Genomic DNA, 13,621 nt, shown 5'->3' with positions numbered 1-13,621 from the left:
CGAGACAGGGTTTCTCTGTATAGCCCTGGCTGTCCTGGAACTCACTTTGTAGACCAGGCTGGCCTCAAACTCAGAAATCTGCCTGCCTCTGCCTCCTGAATGCCATGATTAAAGGCTTGCACCACCACCGCCTGGCTGCTAGATTATTTTGTTTGTTTGTTTTTGTTTTTGTTTTTGTTTTTGTTTTTCGAGACAGGGTTTCTCTGTGCAGCCCTGGCTGTTCTGGAACTCACTCTGTAGACCAGGCTGGTCTTGAACTCAGAAATCTGCCTGCCTCTGCCTCCTGAGTGCTGGGATTAAAGGCGTGAGCCACCACGCTCAGCTGATTATATTCTATTTTCATTTAGTCTTTATCTAGATTCCATATATGAGAGAAAAATATGTCACTCTCATCTTTCTGGGATTGCCTTATTTCACAAAAGTGAAGATCAGGCTTTTCAGCCTTTCTCTTGCAAATAAATGGCTTTCTTTTTCATGGCTGGATAATATTCCACTGTGTATATACACCAATTTCATTTTTATTATTTTTATTATTTTATTTTAGTCACAGGACCTCATTGAGTGGATCAGACTTGCCTTGAACTCACTCTACAGCCCAACTAGGTTTTGATCCTGTGCCACCTAGGGGGCATTTTCCTTACCCCTTAACTGTTTCTCATCTGGGATGAGTTAGCCAGCATTTTGTGAAGAAGCTTTTCACCTTGTTCAGCGGTCCGTGAACTGTAGTTCGGACAGTGGTCTGTAGTTTTGTTTTTGATGTGTCTTCGGATGCTTTGCTTTTATTCAGGATAATGAATGAGTCTGGAAAGATTCTTTCTTCCCCTTAATTTTTTTGAGTCATTTAAGTAAACTTGGTGTTAATTCTTCTTTTAAAAGTCGTGAAGAATTCAGAAGTGAAAGAAGCCATCCGGCCGTGGGCTTTTCTTTGTTAGGAGAGCGTCTCACTTTTCCCAATGTGCCCTTTGAAGCACATTCCCCCCCCCTTTTCCTTTTGACAAAGTTCAATGAATCTAATTTTTCCTTTGTCACTTGTGCCTTTGGTGTCATATCTAAGAAGTCTATGCCAACTCAAGGTTATAAAGATTTATGCTACCTTCTAAAACTTTAAAAGCTCTAGTTCTTACATATACATCTTTGATCAAGCCATTCCGAGTTAACTTTTGTACATAGGATCCACCTTTTACTCCGCTCTTCCCCTACACATTCTTCTTCTTTTCATTTCTGGGAGCAACACCCTGGGTACAGTGAAGAATGGAATCTACCTCTAGATGGAGACATGTTCTTGATTCCTCCCTTAAGATCTAATTCAGTCACTCAGGTCATGGACGTACCTAAGGCACCACTTTTAGAATGGTGGGTTCACCATAAGGTGATGTACCTTTCCTTTCTAGGATTCTCACCCACTAACACAGTCCCAACAAGACACCTTGAAGTTCCCCTGGCTCTGAGAGACTTTCTGAGCCCTGCCTCAAGAAGGAGCAACGATTCCTTTTTCTTCTCTACTGTCTTTTCTTTTGGATGTTGGCCAGAGACTGTATGTCTTTAAACTCCCTGGTACTTTGGGATTCCTTACTCTTTCTTTAAAGCTCCTCTCCCTAACATGTGGCTGCCCATGTCTGATCCCCATGCCAGTGTATCCCAAATGACTGCTCCCCATTCACTTTTCCACACTCCGCCAAGAGCAGTTGGGAGATTTGAAGCTTGCCCACCCTGGGATTTTCCTTTTAAGCTCCCTACCACTTTGAGCTTCTTTTTACTCTTCTCTCCCTGTCACGAGGGTGACCTCTATGTCAGCTTATCTCAAAGGCCATGACTTTTCCCCCTTTTCTTTTCCATTCTCTTCCTCCAGGCAGATGCAAGATTTACAGTTTGTCTGCCCTGGGGCTTTTGTTTTAAAACTCTGATAAACTGTTCTTTAGCTTCCATTTGAATTCATTTCAAATTCTTTTATTAACACGACAACCTCAAAAGGAGACTCCGACTTCCCTGGAATCATATGTTAGTCTCACCAGGACTCCCCAACGTTTCCAGTGACACTTCTTTATTGCCCTTTAATGAGTCAATCGGCAGAGAAAATGAACTTGCTCCAGCATTACTAGATAGCATTATTTGGGTACTGGGAGGATTAGATGAAATCATGATTCATAAAAACAGGAAATGTCATTGATTAGGACCCTGTTGTTACCTACCTACGGTGGTGGTTTGAATAACGATGTTTCTCATAGGCTCTGGCATCTAGATATTTGACCCCCCCCCCCAGTTGGTGACACTGTATGGTGAAGTGTGACCTTGCTAGTGGAATTATATCACTAAGGGTGTGCTGTGTGGTTTCAAATGTCTTCATATTCCCAGTTCACGTTCTCTACTTCCTGCTTGGAGTTGGAGATGTGAGTTCTCAGTTCTTAGCTTTCAGCTCCAGTCGCATAGTCTTTCCAGCATGCCATGCTGTTTCAATCATTTTGGACACCTAACTCTCTGGAACCACAAGCCCAAATAATCCCTCCCTTCTGTATTTGCCTTGGTCATGGCGTTTTGTAACAGCAATAGAAAAGAAACACAGTAACCTTCAAAGTGAGACGTGAACTTGTCCAATGTTCCACAACTGACAAGAGGCAGAGCCAAGATGTGCATTAAGAACATCTGTCACCAAACCCCCAAATCTCAGTGCTACAGAGCCGCAGAAATGCAGAAGTGATCCCATGTACTCACTATCTTTATGTAAGTGGGTGTTAAGTAATAAGTGCTTCAGACACATGGGAGGATGGCTAGATGAGTAGAATTTGCATGATGCATGGCTGGCATTGGACAAAAATGTGAGGCCAGGGGAGGCTGAAAGATGCCAGAACCATGAATAGCCTAATAGGAATATAAAAGAAACCTTAGCATTCATTGCTGCCTTTGACTTGTGTTGGGTTTTGTTACTGGGCCTTGCTCTGTAGGCCAGGCTGATCTAGAACTCACAATCCTACTTCAGATTCCCATGCACTGGGACTCAGTGAGTGGACTGCCACACCCAGCCAAAAGCCCAGCACTTAGTAGGGAATGCACTAACAACTTCCTATCTGGACTACGAGTGCCACTTTCCACCTCCACTGCCGAGTAAAGCATCTAGCTTGGAAACCTTTTTTCTTCTAGTCCCACATCCTGGATCCTAAGAGTCTGACAGTGTCGGGGAGATCTTCAAGTAGATGTTCTAAGAGTATTGGCACCAAGTGAGAGCCCCATGGCTGAGGTTGACTCTGAAGCATCCAAGGGTGGAGGCTGGTAAAGTGAGGAGCAGGATCCCTTCTGGCAGGGCACACACTCCAGTCAGGAGCTTGTAATGCATGAGAAAGTGAGAAGGAAACTAGAAATGGCAACTCAGAAGGAAAGTTTCAGCCAGACCTAATGGTTTCTTGATTCATTTTCTGATCATATTGATGACAGTTTTTAAAAATCAAGACGTATCATGCACCAATTGCTATAGTAAGCACTATATATGTAGTAACTCTCTCTCTCTCTCTCTCTCTCTCTCTCTCTCTCTCTCTCTCTCTCTCTCTCTCTCTGAGGTAAGTTCCCATCCAATATATCCCAGGTTGTTCTGGAATGCACTGTATAGCCCAGGCTACCCCTGAATTCTCAGCAATCTTCCTGCCTTAGGTTCCCAAGTGCTGGGAATGCAGATGTGAGCCACCATGCTCAGCTACCTTTAGTGGGGTACTGAAATGGGTCACCCTGAACCAGTAACCTTCCAGAAATGGGAACTGAGTAACTGTGGGAGGAGTTTTTTTCTACTACTTTCAGAACTTTTTTTTTTAAAGATTTATTTATTTATTATATGTAAGTACACTGTAGCTGTCTTCAGACACTCCAGAGGAGGGAGCCAGATCACATTACGGATGGTTGTGAGCCACCATGTGGTCGCTGGGATTTGAACTCAGGACCTTCGGAAGAGCAGTCGGGTGCTCTTACCTGCTGAGCCATCTCACCAGCCCCTTTCAGAACTTTTTATTAGTTTAATTGTATGTGTATGTGTGGTCCTTTTCTGGTGTATCTGTGTTTGCACTGTGAGCTCACAAAAACCAGAAAACAGTATTGGATTTCCCAGAACAGGAGTTGCTGGCAGTTGTGCACTACTATGTGAGTGCTGGGAACTGAACTCAGAGCCTCTGTAAGAGCAGAAGTGCTTTTAACTGCTGAGCCTTCCCTCCAGCCCTGCTCCCAGGTTCTTGAAGAGAAAAAGAATAATTGGCAACATTTAAAAGTAAGACAGGGACTGGAGAGATGGCTCAGCGGTTAAGAGTGCCGATTGCTCTTCTGAAGGTCTTGAGTTCAAGTCCCAGCAACCACATGATGGCTCACAACCATCCACAATGAGACCTGATGCCCTCTTCTGGTGTGTCTGAAGACAGCTACAGTGTACTTGCATTAAATAAATAAATAAATAAATAATTTTTAAAAAAGTAAGACACTTTCCATTAATAACTGAGTTTCTTTCCTCTCTATTCAACCAGAGGTTTGAGCAGCATCAAATGAGCATTTTAACAGGACAACACAGTGGGTGGGTCCAGCAGCAGGTTTTTCCTTGGACTCTGGGACATTCCACAGGACCGACTATGCCTACTTCTCTGACATTTCTGTTGACTAGAGAAAAGCCCTACCTTTTATTGGGCTTCAAGCCTGGATTCTGGAGGGATGGGTACGGAGGGAATCCTGTTGTCTCTATAAAGAGTACTTAGGGCCAGGAGAAGAGAGAAGAGAGAAGAGAGAAGGCTGTTATGGAAAGAGGCCCAGAGTAAGCCTTAAGACAAATGGCATGATAAGGAAGGCCAAAGGTCAAGGAGGTGAGGTCATCATGGCGACCAGGCTGTTTAGAGAAGGAATAGAAGGTATTTACTAATGGAGGGAGAGTGAAAGGAGGGGGAAGAGGGACTTGGAGAGAGACAGAGATGCAAAGGGAGGGACAGATAGCATGCAGGGAAGTAAGGAGGCAGTATCTAAATTCATGGTATTTTGCAAAAAGCTGAGAGTCCCCACTGCAGATGTGCTGGGAAGCCGTGGGAGGAGAGGCTGTGTTTAGAGTAGATAGATGAAGAGTGGGACAGTTTGATACAAAAGGGAGAGTGAAGGTTTCTATGAGGAAGGAAGAGTTCAGGTCACCCCTTCAGTGGTCACAGACTGCAAGTAGCCAGTCCTCAGTGTGTCCTTGGCCATCAATCCTGAACTTCCCTTTGAAAAGGCAAGAAAGGAGTGTCCCCAGGGAGCAGATGAGTCAGTATTTACCCCTTCAGTCCCAAAGCCAGGGAAAATGGCTGTCCGCTTGGGGCACAAAGGATGCTGACTGTTCAGAACTGGGACATACAGGATGAATAACTAGGAACAGAAGCAAAAGCTGCTAGGCTCTCTTCTCTTTGGCATTACTGCCCTTTGTCACAACTGGCCATTCTTTTGAACAAATTATGGGGCTGAGAAGAAGTTCAAAGGGGGCAAAGGTCAGAAGGCACCTGTCCCAAGGGCACCACGTTTCTGCATGCTCCAGCGAGGCAGGAGCTGCAGACGGACAAAGTGAGGCAGGGAGAAGGGACATGAACTTCCCAAATGGTCAAGGAGATCAGAGGTACAACAATGTCTCACTCAGTCCATCTGCCGTACAATCTGCTGTACATGGCAGCCTGTCCTATGTGCTTCAAGAAACCAGATGAGGGCTATTTTGTGTTCTTGCCAATATTTATTAAAGACAATTTTCCCACCCACCTTCATAAAACTTCAATTGAAATTTCAACGCTATGGTTGTATTAACAGCAGAGCAGTCTCAACATAACCCTTAAGCACTTCCCAGGGATGAGATTATTTCTGCTGTTCCCGGGTTTAGAGTGATTTACACATAATTACTACTGTTTCCCCTCTGATTACTGCCCGATTTCTGGAGCGCAGTTACTCGGCAAAGCACCTCAAATGATTTCTTCGCTTGGTTTTTGAAATGAGCCTTATATTGGAAACCTATCTTGCCATTTTGTGTGCTTTCATTTGTGCCTGCATGAAATCTCAGGTCTGGACTTGATTGAATTCTAGGAGAGATAATATGTGGTAAAGTCTCCAACAAAAGAAACATCCCCCCCTGGAAGGGTTGGGACTTCCAGGATGGTGGTGTGGGAAGCTTGGTTTTTTCTCTCCAGTGTAACAGGCACTTCGCTGGTGAAAAATTGAAAAGCACCTATTTAAAGTCTCTGGGAACTGTTCTCACAGTACACATAAATGGAGAAGTATTTATCCAAGGAAATCTACTAAATGTCAGTAAGGATCCCGAATCTGTAGCATGTGCACCACAGTCCACAGCAATCCCCAATCCATGTCCCCAACCCCACCCCCACAACCACATTCTGTGTGACTGTTCTGGATGAGCGAGGCCACAAAAACACAGCTCCCTCTTCCTCACCTCCCAGACTAATGGTAACAATTCTACCCCAGGAGTGTCATCTCCCCATGTCAGTGTAACAGACACTCTGGTGTTTTGGGTGGAAACGGCCTTTCCCCTATACAGATCTAACTTACATGGCAGACGTTCTGTCCTAGGCTCTGCAGGCCAAGAACATTGACCTCAATCACTCTATCCCCACTTGCTCTTAGGATAGAGAGTCCATATTCAGAGAGACAATGAGAGAAGGACTGGTACTACCATTGTCCTTTTGGTGCCCAATCACAGGACAAGGGGTTATCAGTCTGGGAGATGCAGGCACTGTCCTCCATAGCATTTCTTGGAGAAAGAGTATGTGGGGGTGTTTTAATAATACACTTATTTTCTTCATTTAGCTGATTTAAAAAGTAATTTCATGAGTAACATCTCTAAAACTGTATTTTATCCATGTATCATAAATAAATAAAACATTTTTTGACTCAGCATAAAGGAGGTAGGATAAAAGCATTACTGCTTGTAATAAAAGCGCATGTGCTGGTGTATGGATATGAATGAAGATGTTAAGTCAAATGTGCAGAGAGAAACAGAGGGACCAGCAATGGTATTCCAGGAACTTTAGAAATCTATTCTACTCTTCCTTTCTTCTTGTATTTTCTCTAAAAGATGCAAGACTATATAAAACAAGTAATCACAAACAGGTATTGTAAAACAGTAATCATAAGCAGGTATTGTTAGATTTGGAATGCACATGGGCAGACAAGAATGGAGAAAGAAAGGCAGCTACACAGAATGAGGTTCCTGGCTTTCACTGTTCTTTCTTTAGTGTATATCTGCAGTAGATTCTGTCAGTCCATAGTGGCTTGGAAAAGAAATGTCCACCAGACACTCACATATTTGAACACTTGCTCAGTTGATGGTGCTGTTTTGAGACGTTCTGGACCCTTTTGGAAGTGCAGTCTTGCTGGAGAGAGTGTATCACTGGGGCATCCTTTAAGAGTTCTTAGCCTCCCCTCACTCCGACTGTGCTCTTATTCATGTTTGTAGTTGAAGATGTGGTCTCTAAGCTTCCTGCTCTGCTTACCTGCTTCCATAGCTCCCCTGTTATTAAGGCCTTTCCTTCTAGAACTGGAAGTCCAAGTAAACCTTCTTCCTCCTGTAAGTTGCCTCACTCACAGTATTTTTATTACATCAACAGAAAAGTCATGAACACAGAGAAGTTAGTTGGGAGATGTGTGGACGATTTCAGCACTTAAGACTAGAAAAGCAGTTGAATGCTGTAAGCAGAGTTTAATGGAATATTCTGGTAGGAGCCTGGAAGACAGTATTATTGAGAGGAATACAGACAATAGAGGTGGGGCTCATGAGGTTTCAGATAACATTAGCAAATGGACTACAGGCTACTCCTGTGATATCTGGGCAAAGAATCAGGCTGCCTTTTGCCTGTGTCATAAGAACTTGCTGGAGGCTACATGAAAAGTAACTTCTAACTTCTTTGGCTGAGGAAATTTCCAATAGCATAAGGTCAAATACATGGCATGGTTATTACTGGTGGTGCTTGTGGAGATTTTCAATGGAAAAGAACAAGTGAGGCAGGAAGAAATATAAAATGGACAACTTGTCGAGAAGAATCACTGGGAAGCCTAATGTTACAGCCAGGGCATGTGCTAGAAGAGAGGCTGTAATTGTTATGGAGAGTCCTGTTTGCACTAGAACAATGGAATAGGTGCTTCCAGGGCAATATCCCATCCAATTAAGCTTCCAACTCATGCAAAAAGAAAACCTAGGAAGTTTTCTGTTTCTAGCAACTAACTGCTTCACCCTGAGAAAACTGCTACTAGTGTGATTCAAAGTGGTGAGGGTCCATCCCAGGCTAGCAGCTGAATTTAGCAGTATTGGCTTTGGAGGCATAAAAGGTACAAGTATAAGGGAAGTGTACATTTCCCTCCATGGTTTCAGAGAGCCACTGAAGCCAGGCACTGTGTGGCGGTGTTGGAGTTACCGTGAGATGGCCCCAGGAGAGCAGAAGAACACGAGAAACCATTGTGTTGCAGTTAGGGTAGTGAAGCCTGAGTTGCAGTGCAGACCCCAAGATGCTGGGGATGTCAGAACTGTGAGACATCTGCAAAGGAAAGCTGCATACAGAGGGAGGGTGAAACGAGAGAGAGAGAGAGAGAGAGAGAGACAGAGACAGAGACAGAGACAGAGACAGAGACAGAGACACAGAGAGAGACAGAGAAGATAGAGAAAGAGAGAGGAGCGACACAGAAACAGAATGAGGAGAGACACACACAGAAAGGAGAGAGACAAAGAGAGACACAGAGAGAAAGAAACAGAAGGGGAGAGAGAGCACAAGAGAGCAAGAACAAGAGAGAGATGGTGGCAGGCAGCAGAGTTGGAGGAGCAGAGCCATCCAAACAGTGGACACAGCTACAGAATTTTTTTTTTCTGTGCTGGGTTTCAGTATTGCTTTAGCCCCATATTTTCTCATCATGTCTTCACCCCCTCCCAATTTTTAATGGTGATATGCATTGTATGTTGGAAGTATGTACTTTGCTTCTTGTTTTTCAGGGGATCGCAGTTAAGAAACTGTCTTGAGTCTAAGAAGTGAGTTTGGACTTTATGTTTTTAAACATTATTGAAACTGAGAGAGTGTGGGGACTTTTGAAATTGGACGTAATTGCACTTTGCATCCTGGGATGGTCGGGACCAGGAATGGAATGTGGTGGTTTGAGTGAGAATTGTCTCCTACAAATTCACATATTAGAATACTTGGCCCTCAGCTGGTGGTACTGTTTGGGGATAGCATGGGACCTTTAGGAGGTGTAGCAGTGCTTAAGGAAGCATGCCAATTGGAGGTGAGATTGAGAGTTAATAGGCTAGCCACACTTGCTGTTTGCACTTTCTGCTCCATATTGGAGGTTGAGATGTGACCTCTCAGCTTCCTGCTCTGACTGTCTGCTGCTGTGCCTCCTCCATCACTGTAGATTCCTCCTTTGTAATCATAAGCCAGAATAAACTCTTTCCTTTATAATTTATTTGTTGCCATGGTATTTTATCATGGCAACCAAAAAAGCAACCGATACATATGCTAAAATGTATATTATAGCCCCCAAGTCAATTAAGAAACTGACTTATTGAGAAAAATATCTGCTCCAAAATATTAATATCAGAACAAGCAAACAAAAATGATAAGTCTAAAATGTAAAAACAAAAGTGAGATTAAAAATACAGTAGTTGAAAAATCACTAAAGGGATTTATGCCTGAACTAGAAGACATTTAATTAACACCAAAGAAGCGAGTAAAAGAGCAGAGGGAAAAAACTAGCTGTAACATATGGAAATACAAGCCAAAAATGCTCAAGAAACTAAAGAATAAGCTAAATCCAAAGCAAGCAAAACAAATAAATAAAAGAGGAAATAAATAAGAACATAGAAAAATAATAGAGAAAAATCAACAAAATCAGAAAGTAGTTATTTTGGGGAGTGAGGACAAATCTTTGAGTAGACTAGTAGAAAAACAGAGAAGACTCAACACTTAATTGACATTATGAAAATAAAAGGAAGCTAATATAATATACATAACTATACTGAAACAAAGGAGATATGGAAAAGGAAATAGAAAATCACAGAAAGAACAATTTCTAAAATGGGCTCAAGAAGGAAAATATGAATGCATTAAAACAAACAAAAAGATTGAAAGAACAAATTTAAAACTTCCACATGGAAAAGTCCTGCTCAGGTTGCCTTACTGTTAAATTCTATAAAGTATTTAAAGAAAAATGAAGACCAAAGCCTGGTATGGTGGCATGCCTGCAATCGCAGTACTAGAAAGGCTCAGGCAGGTGGATAGTGAGTTCAAGCCTCGCCTGAGCTATACAGAGTTCTAGGACAGCTTGGGCTGCATAGAGAGACCTTGGCTCAAAACCAAACGGAAACAAATACATGCCATCGCAATTCCTGCCTAAAACCGGAGACCCAAAACCTAAATCAACAAACTAAGAGCCTCAAAGCACCAACTGAAAAGCTGACTACGTCAATAACATTTTAAAAAATATTTTTAAGATTTTATTTTATTTTATGCATGAGTGTTCTGCTTGAAATGTACACCTGCATGCCAGCAGAGGGCACCAGATCCCTTTATAGATGGTTGTGAACCACCATGTGGGTGTTGGGAATTGAACTCAGGACCTCTGGAAGAGCACAGAATGTTCTTAACCACTAAGCCATCTCTCCAGCCCCCATTTTTTTTAATGTCCAACAGAGAAGTCCAAAGGCAAACTGCTGCCCTTAAAAACTGAAGACTGACACTAGATATAGAGAATGACAACTTAAGGTAGCAGAATCTTCCAGATGTGCTGCAGTAGTGCGCATCGGTAACTCCAAGTACTTGGGCTGCTGAAACAAGAGGATCACTTGATCTGGGGAGTTCCGAGACCAGCCAGACCAGCTGGCTGTGGCAAGACTATGACTCAAAAGAAAATGTGTGTGAAAGGAGGCATGGAAGTTTCATAAGCAGAAAACAGTACTAGAGTGTGAAAATATGAATTGTAATTGACTGATTATTTAAAGTTCAATGGGGACAAGTTGACAAAGGTTAGCTAATAGTAACTTTTTATGGGCCATAAAGCACACATTAACTACTTTAATGGAAATGGAAATCACATGCTGTCTACTCACAGACCACAGCAGAAGTGGATAACAGAAAGCTGTTCATAGAATCTTCAGTATTTAGAGAAAAAGGGGATGGAGGAATCAGGGAGGGAGTGTGAGGGGGACTGGGAGGAAAGGAAGGAGGGGACTTTGAACAGGCTGTAAAGTGAATAAATAAATGGATTAATGAGGAAAAATATTCAAGTAAAACAAAAACAAAGCAGACAAATAAAGATCCAATAAGCTTTAATGCCAGGCAGAGAAAAAAGGCATAGATTATCAATGGCAGAAACAAGAGGGTATCATTCCTGATCGCAATGCACCAAAAGAATAATAAAGGGATTCAGTGACCAACTCTATGCCCTCACATTCAACACTCTAGACAAAGCCAGTCAATTCCTTTAGAGACAGCCTGACAAAACCAACACAAAGAGCACTAGGCGACATGAATAGGCCTATATTTATTAAAGGAGCTGTGTCGCTAATTAATACTTTTCCCAAACAGAAAACACCAAGCTCAGATTGCTTCAGTGGTAAATTCTACCAAATATTTGTGTGTGTGTGTGTGTGTGGGGGGAAATGTACCAGTTTTCTTGAAGCCAGGGGGAATGCTTCTTAATGCATTCTATGAGGCTAGCATTATCCTAATACTAAAATCAAACAAAGACAAAGTCAAGTTCAACAATGTAGAAAAAGAATTATACTTCACAATGAAGTGAGATTTATGCTAGGTATGAAGGGCTGGTTCAGCATCAAAAATCAGACAATGCACTCGAGTGGCAGACCCAGGACTTTCAGACAAGTTTGATTTACAAAGTGAGTTTCAGGTCAGCAGAGTTACATGATGAGACTCTGTCTCAAAAACAAAACAAAAACAAAAATAAAAAGTTAATTAATTAACATAATCAATTATTTAATAAGGTAACAAAACCCCTACAATAATTTTAATAGACACAGAAAAAGACTTTGATAAAATTATCAATGTCTAATCACAATAAGAATTTCAGAAAACTAGAAGTAAACGAACCCCTGTAGTAGTGTATATTTGTAATCCCAACACTCCAGACATGGGTTAGAAGATTTTGAGTTCAAGGCAAGTCTGGGTTTCATTGCTAGACCCCCTGTCTCAAAAGCTAAACACACCCAAAGGAAAAAAAATCTATAAAATATCTACAGTAAACATACTTAATGGTGAGACTCTCAGAGCTTTTCCACTAAGATCAGGAATCAAAAGGCTAGGAGGTCCCCGCTCTGCCTTCCAACTCCTTACAGGGAAGATAATGCAATAAGAGGTAAAGCACCAAGAGAGTCTCTGCTCACAGATCACATGATCACAGAGGCAGGCAATCTGAAGAAAACCAAAGAACTCTTACAACTAACTGTTAGTGCAAGGTTGCAGGACACAGGGTTGACATACAAAGGCCAACTGCAATGAAGAAGTGGAGTTTGGAACTAAAGACACATTACGATGATATTTTCTTCAGTACCATACAAAGCTGAAACAATACAGAGAAGATTAGTGTGGTCCTTATGCAAGGGTGATAGGCAACATTGAGAAATGTTTCATAGTTTTAGTATATCTTTACCTCAATATATATATATATATATATATATCAACCTATTCTATATTAATCATAACTTGTTCATTGTTTTAAAAACACATCACCATAATTAGCATTCCCAAAGCATCAAACACTTGGGTGAAAATTTGACATGAGTTATACAATATCTGTATGGAGAAACTATAAAACCACAACGATAGAAATCAATAATAAATGGAGGAGATATGTTCTGTTCACAACAGGAAAATTCAATATTTCCAAGATGCCAGTTCTCCCTAAGTTGATCTACAGGTCTATGCAATTCCAATTGAAATCCCACAAAGTTATTTCCTGGATATCACTAAAACTAATTCTAAGGTTTTATATAGAGAGACACAAAAGACCCAGAATAACTAACTCCATATAGAAGGAAAGAAACAAAGCTGGAGGACTGACACAATCCAGTAAGAACCACATATAAAGCTGCAGCAATCAAGACGGGGTTGTTTGTGAAGAACAAACAGAACAGTGGGACAAAAATAGGCTGACTTGAATAAGTCAACTGCTCTAAGAGAAAGCAACAAAGAAACATGATGGAGCAAAGAAATCTTTTCAATAAAAACGAGTGGTCATCGCTGTGTCAAAGAAAGAAGGAAAGAGAGAGAAGGGGAGGGAGGGAAGAAAGAAGGAAGGAAAATGAATCACACACAAAAACTAACTCATAAATGTTCACAGATCTAAATGCAAAATGCAAAAGCACGTGACTTGTATACAGCGATGATTATTTTGGATGATTATTTTGCCCTTGATTGTTAGTTTCCTCATAATGCTGACACCCGTCTTCATCTAGACCATTACAATTTTTCTTTTCTTTTTCTTATTATTTTCTTTATTTACATTTCAAATGCTATCTCATAAGTTCCCTATACCCACCCGCCCCTGCTCCCCCTACCCACCCACTCCCACTACTTGGCCCTGGCCTTCCCCTGTGCTGGGTCATATAAAGTTTGCAAGACCAAGGGGCCTCTCTTCCCAA

General features: G+C 41.8%; 1 protein-coding gene and 1 non-coding gene across 2 annotated transcripts in view; one reads left to right on the top strand and one right to left on the bottom strand.

The window, feature by feature from the left end:
- The window catches only part of Nhsl2 (NHS like 2), a 241,599-nt gene that overhangs the window by 164,970 nt on the left and 63,008 nt on the right, over positions 1-13,621 (bottom strand). The window lies entirely within an intron of this gene.
- LOC115063166 lies at positions 12,515-12,617 on the top strand. Its single transcript, XR_003843061.1, has one exon. It is a non-coding gene; the product is annotated as a U6 spliceosomal RNA (small nuclear RNA).

Source organism: Mus pahari, chromosome X, assembly GCF_900095145.1.
Source record: "Mus pahari chromosome X, PAHARI_EIJ_v1.1, whole genome shotgun sequence".
Classification (NCBI taxonomy): domain Eukaryota; kingdom Metazoa; phylum Chordata; class Mammalia; order Rodentia; family Muridae; genus Mus; species Mus pahari.
The sequence above is the reverse complement of the archived record's forward strand: the minus strand, read 5'-3'. Positions and strand labels throughout refer to the sequence as shown.